The sequence below is a fragment of the Columba livia genome, chromosome 3 (genome assembly GCF_036013475.1).
Source record: "Columba livia isolate bColLiv1 breed racing homer chromosome 3, bColLiv1.pat.W.v2, whole genome shotgun sequence".
Lineage (NCBI taxonomy): Eukaryota > Metazoa > Chordata > Aves > Columbiformes > Columbidae > Columba > Columba livia.
Genome location: NC_088604.1, coordinates 98,304,759 through 98,324,201, shown reverse-complemented (window position 1 = coordinate 98,324,201; position 19,443 = coordinate 98,304,759). Strand labels below are relative to the sequence as shown.

The 19,443-nt window shown below is 37.8% G+C and overlaps 1 protein-coding gene across 9 annotated transcripts in view; it reads right to left on the bottom strand.

Moving 5' to 3' along the window:
• KCNK2 (potassium two pore domain channel subfamily K member 2) overlaps nucleotides 1–19,443 on the bottom strand; it is a 198,605-nt gene that overhangs the window by 29,896 nt on the left and 149,266 nt on the right. The window lies entirely within an intron of this gene.

Sequence of the window (19,443 nt, the reverse complement as noted above, 5' to 3'; positions counted from 1 at the left end):
TGCATCTTCCAGGACTGGTATTTTAACAATTTAGGTAGGGTCACCTGGGGAGAACCCTACAGACAAGTTTCATGAAGTTCGGAAGTCTTTCTCCTCCAAAGGATCACTCAGTGTTTTGGGGGAGCAGTTGAGCAGTTGTAGTAACACCCCAGCATTTTGGACATTGTTTCACTTTTCAGCACAATGTGCATTTTGAAGGAAAATACTTTTGTTTGGGGGAAAAAAAGAAAAAATATCTTTTGTCAGAGACAGGCTTATCTTCCATGGAGAAATTAAACAAAAGGCTTTTTAAAAGTTACCTTTTTTGTAGGAAAAAGTAACTTGCAAATAAAAAGCAAAATATTTTAGAAAGTAATTGAGAAATTTGTTTGTCTTAATTAAAAAAAAAATGCAATTTTCACATGAAAAAGCTGGTAGACAAATTTTATCAGCTCTATTGAGAACTTGCAATGACAGTTTTCAAAACAGCTCTAGTATTTATGCACAATAATGCCTATAAGCTTCCACAAGGCAAAGCATATTTAATGAATAGCTTACCCATTACTCAGAATTTTTATTTAACTGTTTTGAGCATGTTGTTTTAACATAAATATAGATTTTCTCTGTGAAAACTATTATCTTAATTTTTGGTTCTGCTCTTATGTAGGTAAACCACACCAAATTTCTATTGCCAAAACTACTTTTTCCTTTCAGTACACAGGAGACAAAGCTTCCCCTCACCCAACTTCATTAAAATACAAACAAATCTCAGTGGAAATATATTTTACTCCTACATATTGAGCCCTAACATCAGTTTCCAAATAATAATCAAGCAAACAATGTTCAGTTAAATTAAAAAAAGAGATTAAAAAGGAAATTTAAAAGTTGATATTAAAATTGTCCCCAGATGATCACTAATGAACCCTGTCAACTGAACTAAAAAAAAAAAAGACAAAATTATAGGAAATATCATAAATTACAAGTTGTGGAGTCCTCTAACTTTGCAAATTTTTCCTGCACTAGTGTAATGAAAACGTCTGACTCAGTCAAGTGGAATAAAGTCACCGCACCTTTAGCCCAATCTTCTTCTCCTAACCCAGAGCCAGGGCTAAAATTACTGGTTATTATAATTCCGGAAATTTCAGCTCCATTGAGTTCACTCTGTCCCTTCATGCACCAAGCAGAAAAAACCCTTGAGTTTTAAAATAAAATTAGCTCATCACCAACCAAAAAGCGACACACAGATCCAAGCTACTCTGTTTCCATAAACATGCCTGTTTATGCATCAACAGGAGCTTGAACAGTTGCCAGGGCATAATTCCTGCAGGATCTTAATGCAATTCAGAATCAGGGGTCTGGATACACCAGATTCATAAAATTCATACTAGGGGATTTGGAAATAGCTCTCCTTTTTTTTTTTTTTTTTTTTTTTTGACAAGAACTGTATTCACTTGCTCTACAAAAGCGGTGTCTCATAATGGTGATAAAATACCAGTCCAGCAAAGCACATGCCAAGCAGGCAGTTTTGCTCAGTTAACTTCATAAAGCAAAGCGGCATTCTCTGTGCATCCCACAGCTATTACAGAGACAATTGCTGCTGCGGCATTAGTTCTCATCTGCTGCTCATCAGTATGAGGACATGAAGTACATGTTCAGCGCTATGTATTCTCCTCCCTAAATCAGTCATGTCTTGCTCAAGAAAAAGATGGTGCTTCACTTGACTTCTACCCTCACAAATTGTTTTTCTTCATGAAAAACAATGAATGCTTTTCTTCCACAAATGACAAAAAGGTCTTGTATGATTAATTATGCTTAAAAAGAAAAAAGTCTCACATATTACTGGATAAAATAATACTCCAACAGTCAGTAGTTCATCTCTGCCCAGATGCTCACTGCACATAACACAAACCATGGAGTGCTCATGCTAGGACATGTGCTTTAGTGAACTGATCTACCAAGGGGTTTCCATCACACATTCATCATATTTCCTGCAGTGTCATGTTTCATAACAGTCTACTGCTGGACACCACAGCCTACTTCATGAGTTAGACAAATTGTCCTCACATCCTACTCTCAGTTTCTCCAGTGAAAAGCTAATCCATCATTTATGCAATGGGAGAGGAAATGTATTTATATTTCAGGTAGTTTTGTCTCAGAAAAGTAAAAAAAATGAATTAAAAAAAATCCTGCTGTCAGGGGATACCCAAGGAAAAGTTCATTTAGGGCACTGTGCTTGGGGAGGTGCACCTTCCCACAGGAATGCCACTGCACATCCCTCCATACCACGCAGTTCTCCATGCGCAGAGCAAGAATACCTGGCACTGCTGCAGCAGCTCTCCAGCACAGTGTTGCTGCTTCAGAGTTTCCACTTCTGCTCCAAAGTCTGATATAAAATCTGTCTACAACCGTCTTACTCACTGAGAAACCTCAGGGAATCAGCCGCATCACAGCGTACTTGCCATTGCCCCTTCTTCCCCTCTGAGCTGCTTGCCTGGAGGGGCTGAGGCCGGTACACCCCTAATTGTACAGCCAGCCTCAGTGCCTCCGTCTCTCTTCACACCTTCAGTCCCGTGCAGCTTTTCTCTTCCTCTCTTTTTATTAAGTGGGTAGTTGCTAGAACCAGTTGCTTTCCCATGACATTTTGAACACGGAAATGAACAAAGCACTTGATTTATCGCTCTCTACAACTACCCGAAAGGAGGTTGTAGCATGGAGGGGATTTGTCTCTTCTCCCAAGCAGCAAATGATAGGACAAGAAGAAATGGCTTCAGGATGCACCATGGAGGTTTAGCTTGGATATTAGGAACTTTTTTTTCACAGAAAGGGTTGTCAGGCATTGGAACAGACTGCCCAGACAAGGGGTTGATGCACCATCCCCAGCAGTGTTTAAAAAGATGTGTAGATGGGATTCTTAGCAGCGTGGCTAAGTGGCAGCATTAGGTTAACAGTTGGACTCAATCTTGAGGGTCTCTTCCAACCAAAATGATTCTATGATTTAAACTCGCTAAACTTATCAGAAAGTATCCCTCAAAGAGCTTTTAACTAACACTGTCCACAATGAGTAGCACAAAGCACAAAACTTAACTTGCAGATTGGGATCACTTTTACCTAAGACAAGGTCTGTACCATTTTCAGACTGTCCTTCCCCAATACACCCCACACACATTTCAGTGTCGTAACCAGGAGCACAATTTGCCTCCTAGTTTCAACAAATCCCTTTCATGTCCTGATAAATGCTTAGCATGCCTTTAATGCCCAAAGGACTACATACATTTAGAATATGTTGTCTCTGACAAGCAGCTGCAGAAAAGGAAAACATTTTAGAAGGAGCTTCCAGTAACCTCTGAGTGAATTAAGAATAAAAGGTCATTGTAAATTGATAGTAACTAATTGCTCCATTCAACAAAATAACATATTCCACAGTTTCTGCTCCAAAGTCCTTACAGCCTTCCAGATTCAAAGGAAACCTCAGACCCTTTGGTCAGCTATAGAGATGGAAGCAAGAATATGCTAAATGAAAAGAAAAAAACCAAGAGACTTCACAGGAATTATGTATTTTCATGTCCTCTTTTTTGGACATATTTGAGGATTAGTGTATCTAACTTTTCCATCTGAAATAGATTTATTATTAAGTAGAAATTAGTGACTTTGATAATTACAAATATATTACTGCTTTTGAGGAAAACAACATCTGAAGTTTCAATTTCTAGTTGGTTCTCCCCACCCACATGACAAACAATAGGTTACATGGCAAATATGGAAAAGTTCAAAATGCTAGAAATTCTCATAGAATTGACAAGACACTTTTTTTCAGATGAGACATGAGACTGTCTTTGCATGCAAACCTTCATAAAAAAGAAGATTGTTTTAACTAGAGAAAAAGATTCCTTTGCTTTCTAGTTAACAGATATCTCAGTCTTTCAGAAAGCTCTTTTAGATTCACATTTTCAAAGCTGAGTTCAAAGCATAGAGATTCCAAATGACTATGTTTTCACAGAAATTTCCTAGACAAAGCAGGGCATCTACTGAAACTGGATGGCTGCAACTAAGTAATTCTCATGTGAGAGATTATAGGTGCTTTTGAGAGTTGTAGGACTAGATTTTACTTGCGAAATTGACTGAAAAGAGAGTGTCACCACTTATGATTCATTTATATCAAATAGCTCAAGTGGGACTGAAAGGTCTGGGGAAGGCTTCGAAACATTTTCTTTCCAAACAAGAAAATGTAAATTCAAATACCAGTAATTGCTTTCTCACTGTTTTTGACATACCTCAGATTACACAAGACATCATTCATCAGATAGCAAACAAAGTGAAAATTATACCAAAATAATGTCATATATTTTGAGATATGAGAATCTACTCTCAGCTGTAGGTTTGGATATGTGAGCAGCTGATGAAACAGCTCCATACTGAAAGAAACAACTCGGTGAACATGCATACCCTTAATTACACAAAAATGGATTACAGAAACTTGATACTGAGAAGACTGCACAGACTCAGAGGAAACCCTGAGCTCCAGGCTGCTGAATCCCATGGGACAGAGCCCAGCGAACTGGCTGCTGTGCCCTTGGCTTCAGCCACTGGCCACCACGTGCCACTGGCAGTGGCACTGGCGCAGGTTCACATCCAGCCCCACTCTGCAGCTCAATTACAGTCATTACCCTTTGCAAAAGGCACACGTGTGTTTTGATACTGAATGTCAAACTGATCTTATGAGATCAAAAGATGCATTTTCCAGGCCCTGATGAGCTGTCTGATGAAGTCTTTATGAAAGGTACCTCATTTGATTTCTAATAAGTAAGATGCTTTTTCCCCTTTAGAATGCCATTTGGGCTCAGGAGATTACTATTTAAATACATGCCTGCCCATCAGTCCCAAGGCAAATATATGCACTTATTCATAGATAAATAAGATATCCTTTTTAGCATAAATACTGGTCTGAACATAATCATTAAACAAGAAGGCAGTATATGTACCCATACGGGTTATGTGGAAATCTCTGGATGCGCTACAGGAATCCTAAAGCTTGTGTGCTCATGTTGACTGTACAGCAATATCCATGTTTTTCCACTGATTCCCGTGGTTCTCCTCTGCTTAACTCTGTCCTAGACTTCAAGCTTGGATATCATTGCACATGCCCATGTCATATACATACATACTTACAAATAAATACTTCACAGGGTTTTGCGGCTTTGATTAGTAATAGTATAAGGGCATTTTCAGTCTTCCATGAGACTCTCCTCCCAACATTGTGGTGTAGCTAGAAAATTCCTATTCTCCCTTTTACAAACAGGTCAGTGAAGCACAGAGGGAAGGAAAGTCCAAAATTCTCTGTATCATTTACCTCCACAACTCACACCAAATCTGTGGCTTAGGACTATGCAGTCACATTACAGTGGCCCTTAACTAGGGAAAGTTTGGCGTCTAAAGTCCTCAAAGAACCTCAGTCAAGCTTGTTTGAGGCCACACAGTAAGTTGTTGTGAATACTCACAAAATCTATGGACTCCCTTTCTGTCTGGACAAACACACATGCACATATGTTCCTGAATACAGTGCAAGAGAACTTGAAGGCTGAATAAGAGCAAAGACTATTTGTAAATCTGAATACATGGATGAATTGGATGTGAATACCCTTGCAGTGAAAACATGCCTGCATGTTCAGACCAGTATTTATGCTAAAAAGGATATCTTATTTATCTATGAATAAGTGCATATATTTGCCTTGGGACTGATGGGCAGGCATGTATTTATTTATTTCTGTCTTGCATATATACATTAATTCTTTCACATATGCTGTCGTGGCTTAACCCAAGCTAGTAATACAACCGCGATAGACACTCACTCATCCCCCTTCCCACCCCCCCAAATAGAATTGAAAGGGAAGGGAGAAACTTGGATTGAGATAAACACAGTTTAATAACAAAATACTAATACCCTACTAGTAAATATATATATATATATTTATACAGAAATAGAATATAAAATAAAAGGTACTCAATGAAATCCCTCACAAACTCTGTCCACACTGAGCAGCCAGTCTCAGGAAGCAGCACCTGGTCCCAAACAGCTGATCCTGATGAGAGAAAAAAAGGCAGAAAGGCCCAGAGACCTCTGCAAAATGACAAAAGACTGAATTAAATGTCCCAAACAGAACTCCTCTGAACAGTCCTGGTGCAGACAAAGAGAGCGAACAAGCAAGAGAGAGACAGGAAGATCCTGACTCTCCTTAAATATGAAGCATGACACTAATGGGACGGAATACTCTTATTGATCAGTCTGGATGTCAGTCAAGCTCTACCTCATCTCTGCTCCCCTTCCTTGATGCCTCACACCTGTGGGCAGAGTGCTCAGAATGCCCTTGGTTCTCAGACCAGAGCAATTAAAAACATTAATTCTGTGTTGGGGTGTTCTCTTGTTCTCAAACTAAGTGCAAATAATGACTCTGCTGGCTATGAAAAAGAAAGGTTTCTGACTGCATGAAGAAAATTAACTCATTTTCAGTCAAACCAACACACATGCACATATTATAACCATGTTTTATAGACAGTCCTCACAAGCTGTTCCTTGTGGATTCTGTTAGAACATGCAGCTAATGCTCCTCCTCCAAGTTAATTTCTCAATTTAAACCTTAAACACGTTATCTACATGCAATTGATCAAATTGCCACATGGATCCTGCTGAAGGAAACATCCTGTGCAATGACACAGTGTGAAGGTACCACAGCAGTCTGCTACAAAACTGAAAATCTCTGCTCTACAGAAGTTCGGCGTAATTTCTTTACTAGTCACTAGATCTTTCAGAAGCCAGTTCTCTTAATGGTTTTAATCAATGATTTGGGAACGATATTTTCAAAAAGTACAGCTGTTTAGTTAATATCTTTGCTCAGCACAGCACTCCTTTTGGTATTATCAAGATTCCAACCTAGCAAATTCTGATTTTTAGCACTAATCCATAATTCTGTGTCACAGAAGTGTCAATATATTGTATTGAAGGTTATAATGTTTTGATTCAAGCCTGAAAAAGTTTATTTTATTTTTTAAAAAACCCTCTAAATTACCAGTACCTCTGAATAATTACACAAAACCTAGACAGACATTAATAAAATGTTAATATTCAAGAACTGACGAGACAGACACAGATCTGCTTTCAGTGGTTTCTTTTGATCTGTGTTCTGGGGGAGGAGTAATCAAATCAATAAAATTTCTTTTAAAAGAAGCAGCGAGAAATATTCACAGAAAATTAGTTTCCTTCAAGTCAAAGTGCTGTGCTGGAGAGGACACAGCAGCTGTTGCAATATTCAGTAACTCACATTCAGTTGCTAAGGTAGTTTCTCAAGGAACTGAGTAATAATTGTTAAAAGGCTTTTAAAAGCTTAAACATCAATTCAGATAGCTCTGCCTCCCAGTACAGGTCCTTCATTTCATTCAGCAGTCACTTTGTCCAGTGACAAGTGTTTCTTTTTTGTTGTTGTTATTACTTCCATTCATTTTACCTCTAATTCTTATTCTAGTAAAATTGAATCAGCTCCAAAAATGCAAAAACTCCCACTTGATTTTTTGCTTTTAAGTGAGATTGATCCATGGGAGCAAGATGCCTGGCTAACACAACTAGCAAAAACATAATATAATTTAAAGGAAAAAGTTAATAGTTCATAATATCACAAAACTTTTACCACTCATACATCCTTATAAAATGTAAACATGTACCAGATGTGACAAAGTGACATTTGTTCTGCACCAAAGTCATGAACAATATCAATGTGTAGATAAAATACATTCATAACAGGCAATCTACAGAACAGCAAGAATTACTAATTATAGACACACTGACAAAAACAATCTATGAACAATTTTTCTGACACTGCAACATTAACGGAGATCTGAAATAATTTTTCTAGAGTTTGGGGGCTTTCTTTTAATATATTTCCTTTCTATTCCCTGCAAGTAATTGAAGAAACAGGTTTGGGTTTTGGTTTGGTCTGGTTTGGTTTGGTTTTTTGTTTGTTGGTTTGGTTTGTTTTTTTGTTTTTGTTTTGTTTGGTTTTAGTTTTGGTTTTGCGTTTTTTTTTACAAATAAAGCAATTCTTGGTACTGGGTAAAGCAAGCTCTTGCTGGCCGCTCCATCCCAAGTACAAAACAATCCACATGCTTTCCAGCAGAGCTAAACCATACCCAGCCTTTACATGTTTCTGTCTTCCTTACAGATAATAAAATGTAGCAAAAGTGCTAGCAAATTAAGGACTATGGAAGACTTACAGCAACAAATGAGAGGAGAACAGCTAAAATATGTCAAATACCCAGCACTTGCCCTTTCTCTCCAGGAGCACTGCTATTCCCAGAGGTGAGGGGACACAGTTTCTCTTGTGAAAGATGTTCCGTGCCAGCACAGGTATTTTATAAACACACTCTGGTCTCAGGAAAGTCACAGATTTAAAACAAGCACTAAAATCCCTGTAATCCTACAATCAGCAGAGTCAGACCTCTGATCCTGTTAAGGTGATAAAACTGGCCAAAATCAATGCAGGTACCTTGACTTGTTAGGTAAACTGCAATTTTCTTTGTGGCTTTGAACTTTTCTTCATGCACCTTATTTTATCTTAGAAGAACTTCCACCAGGTCAGTGTTCAAAAACGCAAATATTTTGCCTCAGTTTTTACTGTCACTTATCTATTCTTGTTTATAAGTTACATGTACACAGCCCATATATCCAGATCTTTTGCCCTGAATCAGAGATAGACAGAAATTCTGGGGATGGGAGAGCAGTCCTGGAGAGATGAGAGACAAGAGACTACCAGGACAAGTAACCTCCTCCTTTGCACATATTTAAGTACAAAATTGCTTAATCTTATTAAGACAGGTAGGAAAGAGAGCTTTTCAATAGAAAATCTATATGCTTATATACACACACAACCATGATATTTTTCACATAATGTCAAATATCTCTTGACCCAGCCCTAACATACACAAGCATATTGAGAAACAGAATGTCCTCAAAAGAGTTAAGGTTAAAAAAGAAAGAATGCTACCAAGTTTCTATAAGAAAAAACTCTGAAGATTTTTATTCATAATATTATTTTCTTTAGTGAGAAAATGAAGTAATTTTTTGTCAGTGAGGCTCAGCATCGAGTATCTAAAAGTGTGAAGTCATTCTCCTATTTCATTTTTTTTTTTTCTGAGCAATCTTAACAATTAGGACTAATGTGGGATCTTAAAAACAAGAAAAATGAACCACCATGCATAAATAACTCTACTGACTTCACATTTTGGCTTCCAGCTACCTATGTGTTATATTCCTGATTCAGCAAAGCAAATAATGTGATTAACTTTAAAAATGTTTAAATTTATTCGGGTAACATTTAAATACCTGAAAGCATATACACCTACAAAGATGAACTTATATACTTTGTCAAATGAAATTCTCAACACATTTTCCATTCATTTTCAACACTGCCATGATGTGGCAGAAATCAATCCTGGAAATCATGCTGTCACCACATCTTTGATTTCCAAGAATTTCACACTAGAGTTCAAAAAATCTTTTGTTATAATGTCATTATCTAAGCAACTGAAGAAAGTGCAATTATAAGACTGCAAAAATATTTAAAATCCTCCCAAGAAGCAGGAATTAATTTCTGCTTTCACAATTTTTGATTTCTAGTGAGTCAAAACTATGCAGATGTGTGGGTTTTTCCTCTGAACAGAGAGTTCTTTAGCAGAAGGCGGTGGGAGATGAGGCTCCTGTGGCTCACAGCATCTACCAACCCTCAGTACGACCCCATGTCTTCACCCAACCACCTGGTGAATTATCACACTGGAGATTCACACTTGATTCTTGGGCAAAGAGAGCAGTCTAAAGATGGGAATCTATAGAAAAGAATAAAGATAAGCTGCTCATAAGAGTTTGTGATTCTAACCAAAACTCCCTGACAAAGCAGTAATTGAATGTAAAATTGTCTCTGTGCATGCTGTAAAGCCATTAAAATGATGACTGGCAGGCACTGCAAAATAAATTCCAAAGTTTGTACTTTAAGTACATTGAAATATTTTGGTTTTACATGCCCAGCTTGTTTTTGAAAGAAGCTAATGTGATTCACAGTGGACAGGAATTTCAGCAAGGAGCAAAACCATGAGCACTCAGTTCCTTCACAACTTACTTTTAAATACATAGACTGTGATTTTTCTTCTACAAAGACAAATCTTTCAGAAATCTCTAAGCACCTCACCTGCAGGTAGGAAAATTGTTTAAAATGGGACAATAGTTTGAGACAAGGAATAAGGCTTTCAGCTAAAGCTCTTAAAGTTATATTATCTTGCATTTCAGTTCACAAAGGGAAAAGAAACACTAAAATAAATGCATCTAAAAATTAACCATGTGTGAAGATACTTCTGAAACGTCGTTTCGCTTCTTCCCCTAACCTCCAAAGACCTGAGCTGAAATATGAACAGCTCAATTAGTGTAGACTAAGCCATCTGAGTCTGCTAACACAGCTCAGAGTCTTGCTTTCAATATGGGATATGCACAATCTCCTGAAATGAGCTGTGAAATTCAGTCTCAGTTAGACCAAGCACACCAACTAAGAGTAAAAAAATTATTTATTCATTAAGCAAAGGGAAAATCAAAAGGAAAATAACTTGAGAATCAGCTCAACCATTTGGTGCTCCTCTCCATCCAGGCTGTGAGGCACAAGGCACAACCTGTCTCTTCCCCAGCCTTCCCAAAGTCTTCCAGGTATTCTCCAACCCTGGATCCTTGTGGAGACTATCAACCTGCCACCCTATTTAAATCTAAACTACCTGAGGGCATTTTGTGTGCTGCAGAGTCAAGCCCTTTGGTTTCTCCATCCTTTGCTGTCTGACAGCCCACATGAAAGCAAATGAGGACTCAGGAAAAATACCAGAAGCAGCTGAAGTCCAGCATTACCACAACAGCAAGCAGCAAAATGGAGTGGGAAAAGGAAAGAGCATCACCTTTGGGGAGTGCATATTGGTGTCTTTCAATACAAACAAAAGTTTCAGTTTTAATGGACTCAGGTTTGATCTAGTTCCTACTTCAAACAAGCACCATCACCCATATGCCATTTTTAAAACACAGAAGCATCAATTTACTTTTTTCTCTGTCTCTCCTTTAAGCATCAGTACATCTTGTAAAAGCAACAGCTCCCTTTTCATCAAAAGCACAATATCTCTTTGAACTGAAAGACAAGGAAAGGAAAACCTTTTCCTGAATAAAACAGTATTGTTTTTCTTTCCATAAAACGTGAAAACATATAGACAGATGAACATAGCAGGTATGCAAGCTGAGGACTATAAAACTTAATGACTTAAAAACTTAAATAGGACTATTTCTGGTATGAAAAGAGGACAGTTGCATTAATTAAAGCATACCCCATGCCCTTATTCAACCCTAAAAACCAAAAGAGTAAGATGGAGGTAAGAGTAATATTCTGAATGGTATTTTAGCAGATAGCATATGTTGATCTTAATTTTTCTATTGTTATTATAGCATTCTGTAATGCACTGCAGAAGAGAATATGTGTTAATTAGCATCAGTAAAGATCACTACTACTCCATGACTATCAGAAATATGCAAATACTCATCCTTTCAATGTTTTAGCTTCTGTGATTTCTATATTAATCACTCCAGTTTGACATAGCAAATGTGCATGGAATTTAAAATTCCTTAGGCTACATTTCAAGAAAAAAATCCTGTATAGAAAAATAAATTTGCACTCATTTTCTTAAAATGCATTTTGCCCTTTCAAACAGAAAATAATATTTGCCAGAAAATATTTAGAAGTCTTTTTAACAAATATTCTGCAACAGTGTTCATAAACAGTCTTTGAAGATCTGAACTGGTGTTTAAGTTTAATCTTGTTTCTTTTCCTTCGGGCTTTTAAGACACTTATGATATTCACACATAGCTTTTGTTCACACAAATATTTACTAAACTGTTGTTGGTAAGCATTTCCATCCTGAACAGGTATTCGTGCTTATTTCACATACCATCCTCATGGAACAATGTGAAAACCCAGATATTAAGAGTCCAGATTAATACAAGAACATTACTCATCATACTTTTGTCTACCATCTCCAAAGATTTCTGTTTTTATTTAGGAATATACGATCCTGAAAAAACACATTAACATAACCAAGACTGCCTATGTCAATGGGTTTGTAAGAAGCCAAACGCTGCAAATGAGCTCTTTCCAATTTTTTGGCAAATAAAACCAGCTAATTTTGCAGAAGCCTGCTTAACAATAAGAGAAAACAAAAAAAAATAAAATGTATACTTTCCCCAGTCCATATTATCTTATTTACATTCAGCTTGAACAAGGAAATTAGAGTAGCTAGTTTGTGTCCAAATATCTAAACAAAATACAATGGCTCCAATTAATTTATATGGAAAGATTACTACCCAGAACATTTTATATAATAACTCTAACTACTTTTGCTTACAGGATTTCATTTTTCCTCAGGCAACCAGAATGGAACATACCTCGGACAATAACTGGGAAAACAGTGATTTTTTTTAAAAAAATTCCAGTCATAAAACCAAAATTAATTTGTTTACAACTGTCTGATTCTACTGGACTCTATTTTTTCAGGAGAACACCATAATACTCTGATTATAGTCATTAATTTTGCAGAAAGTAATTAAGCCATCATCAACTGAAGCCTGATGATTTTTATCTTGCTTTAACTGGGGCTTCTTTTTGGAGACCAGAAATATTTGTAAGAGCAATCTGTGTCAGTTTGGTATCTCACAGTTTCATCTGTCAACACAAAAATGGGAAACAAATTGTTTGTTGCCATTTTGTTTTTTCAGCAGAGCTCTGACTCTTGGTAGAAAAAGAACCGTCAGATGAATTCTTTATGTATACACACAAGCAGACCACAGAGAGATGAAAGCAAAATTATGTCTATTAGTATGCCCGAAGACTATGGGGGATTCATTAGTGTAAGTCTTTTGATTCCCTTCTTTAAGTGATCATGGACAAATGTTATGATATTTATGATCTGGTATTTTAAATTTTTCCACACCAATAGGCTCTCAGCTAAGACACTAATGAAATCCTTATTGCATCCCAAGTGTTAAGGTCAAAGACAGAAGAACTTAAGCACCACATTTTTTTTTCCCCCTAAGTAAGGCCACAAAATTAACTGTATGTCTTTCTGTGGTCCAATATACATTGGCTCCAATCAAAAGGAAGAAACTCTGGGACCTAAGGGTCTTCCACACTATAGTTCCTGAAATCAATCTAAAGCACTAGTTTAGTATTCACAGCACAACCATACAGCAAGAATTTTACATGAATGAATGGCAATGACAGTTCTTCAAGATGGGACTGTTGGCAATTTAGGTTACTTGGTAGCTAAATACTATAGCACTACATATATTAAAACACACTAAAATTATGAATAATCAGACTAGAAATATTTTTTCTAAACAACTCTTTGTACAGTTAATTTACACTTAGTCCTACAGTTCAGAAGGGACAAAATAGATAAAAAGTTTTGAACAGAAATGCTTAATGAAGTGCCTAGTGATAAAACTTATTCTCAAAAGAAATGTTGCTCCCAAATGCATTCTTCTACTAGAAAAAAATGGTTGTATATACCTTTTAGAGTAAGTCCTGCAGTAGAGCCTAATGATCCAAAGCTCTCTAATTGGAATAGCCATTATCAAAATAAGTAGACATGGGACTAACAGCCGCCACACTCAGGAAACACAAAAAAAACACAAAGATTCTACGTAATGGTGTGCTATTCCTTCCAGGTCTTCAATTATATTCAAACAGCATACACACACAAAATAGGTGCAACAGATGTGCCTTTCCTTCTTGTTCCTCACTTCAAGAAAATTGCTCCAGACATTAAGCTCATGCTAAATCAAAGTGCTCCAGAAATGCAGTAACAGTTATTTTTATGAATGCATATTGGTGCACTTATTTAAGTAAATAAATGCCCTTTCCAAAAATATTAAGACTAAGCTTTGAATACATCTGCCTTCAGGACCACACGTACAGATTAGAATACATGCAGATAATAACGAAAACAGACCAAATCATGAGTTAGCATACAAAGAGTAAGTCTCATATCACTTGAACTGAAAAAGAGGAATCAAATTTTAAAAATCAGAATCCTGAAAGTGGGTACACAATAACTCTCAAAAAACTGTGTACTGGACACAGAGTTTTGGAATTGAAATTTCAGGTTATCTGTTCTGATGAGATGTTGAAGTACTTGGGCATCATACGATATTGATCATGAAACACACGAATCACCTTCCTTGCCACCTTGAGAAGATTTTTGACAAATCAAGTACAAGAATACTATCACATTTTTCCATAGATGTCTCTAGAAAAGTAATTTACCTTTGAGATTAAGTACATTTTCAGTTGTGTATTGAAAACAAACAAACAAACAAACAAACAGAAAAGTTTGGAACCATTTTAACATACATTTAACCACCTCAGAGTCCATTTTAACTATACATTTCACCACCTCAGAGTAGGTAGTGTGCTTCCCAATTCTTCTCCAGGCAAAGAATGTACTGCGAACTGAAAACAAGTGTATTCAACACTACAGAGAGAGTATCTGTCTCTATATACCACAATTCTTTCCCTGCACATTTTAAAAAATCTACTGCATATGACTGAGCCACTTGATGCTACCTCTTCTATCCTGAACAATAGCCTGCAGATGCTCATTTTCATATATCAGTAGAACTGGGGGGAAAAAATATATGTATACATAAATCTGATGTGGAGAAATAAAATCTCCATTTAACTGAAGCTGGCCTAGAGCTTTTCAGCGCAGCGCTCTCTTCAGCTAAATGCTACATTTTGTGCCTCAGCTTTGCGGTACAACTCTGTACTCAAATTCTTGGTAGACACTACAGAGTCCTAACAAACATCCAGTGCACAACCAGGCTTTCCTACAGCACTGTTACCATAATTTAGAAGAACTGAGCATCTAGAAACTACCACACAAATTGAACACTCAGTTGAACAATTTAGGCTAGGAAATATAAGATTCCACATAAAAACATCCTTAAAGTTAGAACTTCTCTCTAGTCAGTATATCATCTTTGCACAAGGCAGCATTTAGCCAACAAAAAAATATAATTAATTTTCTTATTTGGCATCAGTATTTTTGGATACAGGCCTGCCTGTAACAATTGTGGCAGACCAGGAGAAACTGAGGAAGTGATATAAAGAGTGAAGTTCAAATGTTTAGGATTGCACAAAAAACTTGCACATTTAAGTAGCTACTGTTTCCTTTTAAATGTCTCACTCATTTTAATCCTTACCACTCTCAAGCTGATTTAAGAACAAAGATCTCCTTGCAAAATTATTGTCATACATACAAAAAATTCAGAGCTCAAAACTGGATCTATACCCCGGCCTTTGGACAGTCATGTAATTAATTAAGAATATAAATTATAATGCAACTTCTCTCTGTAAGAGCTCCCTGATTAATAAAACCAGCTATTTAAAATTTGTGTTGTTCGTGCACATAAATAAAACAAGACACCTGCTAACACCTTCTTCTTCAGGGAAGCGACAGGAGAGTGTTATTTTTTTTCCACTGTATCTTGAAGCAGGTACAAAGTCCAGGCCTGGTCACTCACCCTCTCCTGATTTCACTATTCACATAAATTCTTCTGCTTTCCGCTACCACTACCCCTGTGTTGCTTGTTACCTTCTAACTTCAGGAGAAAACTTCATCTTTCAGCCAACTGACATGTGATGTCCTGGCCGAGGAGGTTTGAAACATGGGAGAACATGAACAGCATAAAGTAAAAAAGGTTTTTTTTCCCCTCCAGTTACTAAGTTACCTTTCTTTTATTTGCTCCCACACTCCTTTCACAACACCTTCTTCAGAGGAGGCTGACAAACTCTTCAGCCCCACAGAATTTAGTTTCATTAAGATCTCTCAGACCAGAAATCAGACCAGGATGGAGAGCTCAGCTAGAGGCTCTCACCACAGTACCAAATCTCTGCAGATTTCCTGAGACCGTTTCTTATAAAAGCTGCATATATTTCATTTTTCTACCAGAGATCAGACCTGCATAAGCTCAAACCGTATTCACGTCTTCAAAAATACCTGTGAAATCCCTTAGAGATGTTACATAAAACTGTGCTATTCTCAAAGGGACTGATAATATGCATCTAAGAGCACTCTTGATATCGCTCAATCCAAAAGGCTCCCCAGACAGTCAAACATGTCCATTAGGCAGGAGCTTAATGAAGAACAAAACTGCAGAGGACGAAGTGCCACAGACCTCCTCCCACCAGGTGGGGAAGTATCAGGGCAAAGAGGAGAGGACCAAAACTACTACTACGTTACCACCCCAAGCTAATGCATCACACAGCCTTGGTGCAGCCAAGGGGTCTTGGAGCACAAGTCTGATGAGGAGCGGCTGAGGGAACTGGGGCTGTTCAGCCTGGAGAAAAGGAGGCTGAGAGGAGACCTTATCGCTGTCTACAACTACCTGAAAGGAGATTGTAGCATGGAGGGTGTTGGGCTCTTCTCCCAAATAGCAAGTGGTAAGACAAGGGGAAATGCCTCAAGTTGTGCCAGGGGAGGTTTAGATTGGATATTAGGAAAGATTTATTCACGGAAAGGGTTGTTAGGCATTGGAACAGGCTGCCCAGGGAAGTGGTGGAGTCACCATCCCTGGAGGCATTTGAAAGGTGTTTAGACGAGGTTCTTAGGGACATGGTTTAGTGCCAGATTTAGGTGATGGTTGGACTTGATGATCTTAAGGTTCTCTTCCAACCAAACTGATTCTGTGATATGGCTGTGAAACTCTCTGCTTAGCCCTGTTCAGACAGGAACAGCAGACACCAAAGGTTTAAAATCCCTGTCTGCTCACATGCAGGTTGTATCTTTGCATCCCAGGGTCAAATACATTCAACAGACATTACACATTAGTTGCCAACATATACCAGCTACATGGGGAGTAACATTCAAAACACACCCAGAAGATCTTTGGTACACAATTTGTATATAAGAGATCTGTTTTATCACAGTTGGTCAACATCTCTTCTCTTTGAATTGATTTGAACAGAAATCTCTGCATGAAATAAAAGTTGATATACACTTGTCAGGACACGGGAACAAAGACTCACTAATGAAAAGTAAAGCCATATACTGCTTGCATAGATGCCAACATACATGTATTTGCATCAAGGTCTTTTAAATATCTGTAAACATATATTCATACCTTTAAACATGTATTATTTGTGCAGTTAGAACAACAAAATTTACTGTACACAGTTTGTGTTATACAGTTCTTCCTAGTGCATCATTGAGCCATAGTATTGTAGCCAAATACCAGGAAAACTTTGTGTTCTTACACACTGCAAGGCTTATCCTTCTGGAAACCTTTCACTGCAGTTATTTTAAGCTCCATTAGCTCCAAGCAAGCTGAGGTTAGTTATGGGAACACCTGTGGCTGCCCTACAACACAGCATCCAGGAACAAAATTGCTCCACTTTTAGAACAAGTAACAGAATATCCCTGAAATCTTCAGTGCAGAATTACCTTACTAGGTTGGACTTGAAACCTTTCTGCATTGTTTGCTGAGACAGTATACACAGCACTCGAATGCAGCAGGAAGGTCTGAACTCAGAATCTATGCACCAAGCCACCAGTTTTGAGTAGGACTTCAGTTGAAAGTGCCCAAAATACAGTAGGTGTGGGCAGTAACTGAGCTGGTGATGAAGTACATGATAGCTGATTGCTGGACTTACATGCTTTAAGGAAACTGAAAGCCAGTGAGTTGGTAGAAACATACATTTTCTATGAATAATTGAATTTTGACATGTACATAAAAGGACCAGGATTGGCAGAGGACTTTGGCAGCATAAAAAAAAAAAAAATCATCAGAATCTAATATGTAAAAGAGAGAAAACTAAAATGGCACTGGTTTAAAGAAATGTTAAAGATTATATAGCCAAGTAACCTAGAGGCAGTTTCAGTAAAACTACCTTTACATTGGACCCTGGCAGTATTCACCAGATTGAAGGAAGGTGGTTTTTTAAAATATTTTTTACAACGTATTTAAATTAATTTTTATTACTATTAACAAAGGCTTCCTCACAGGAAGCACAAAATGCCGTGACTATAGAAAGACTTCAGAAGCGCACAACTGTACCACAGACTGAAAACAGAAGAGTGGAAGATTCTGGGGTTAGACATCAGTGAACTCGCAAACACTGAATCCAGCTGTAATATCAGACATGTCTCATCTTCTCCCAGTTTCAACATCAGCCCTTTTCCACAAAAGTTCCGGAAGGTCCTGGCCTGCAGAGAACCTCCTCATGCTCCTCAGGTCAGGCAGAAGCACAGGTGCTTGTAGGACCTCACATTTTCACTACACCACATTTCACACATGTTATTTTTAAATGTTTGTGTTTGGATAGGATTTCATCTGATTCACATCTAGATTTATTAGCTGTATGCATCAATGCTGCCAAATGCTGTCAAATCTGCTTTTCTCTCTGGAATCTTCTGATTTTAATTTCCCTAGAAATTTATTTGCAATTTAGTATTTAGCAATAGAGTTAATGATAGTGCCATATGAAATATATTACGTGACAGACGTATTACCAGCGGCTCACAACTGGACTAGCCCCAAAACTAAGTTTATAATATGTTTTGTGATAAAAAGAAGCGGCTCCAAATGGTGCCGCTCACTGTCTCAAAGCCCCATCCTCATTCAGACACCGGTTGCAGCCTTCCCTGGTGAGATGTGTTCTGTTGGTTCTGCAGTTATTTTTCCAGGTGAGTTCAGAGGGAGGACAGATGAAAAAGATGAGAAAGGTGGGTGTAGATGAACCTCAGATGAAAGGATGTTAGAAAAAGATGGGGAGAGAAGGAGAGAGTGCTGGAAAAAGCAGCCAGCACAGGATGAAGAACGCCCACTTGGGCTTCCAGACAACTCAGAGGAACATCCCAGCTTTGACGATTATGGTAGCTGCCTTCTCTTAACAGTTTCTCCAAAGGCCATATGCCAGGAAAAGGCATAACATCCCTGTAGCCAGAACACACTTCCCACTATTCTGTGTACAGTGGTACCTCATCAATGAAGTATTCACCATCCCAGCTGCTTTTTCTGCTTCTCCTATGACTTTTTTGTGTTAGTTCATAACCAGGTCTCTGTGGGAGCATTTTCACAGAGGACTGCAGTTGAAATTTCCATCCTGCCTCTGCGTGACTACTTAGCAATGTGCTGTTCTAAGAAGCATCTGGTAATCTTTCACATCTTCCAACAGCTTTCAGTACTTCATTTCTCTATCCCATCACTAGAGATAGGTGCTTTATGTAGATCACAAAAGTTTATCTTTTCAAAAATCCTGAACTGTCTGGGTGAGAATAAAATAGTCCTATCTTTCCATGCAGCAAATCGACCATCTCACAATTGCAGGAGTGCATGGCCAGCCTGTGGCA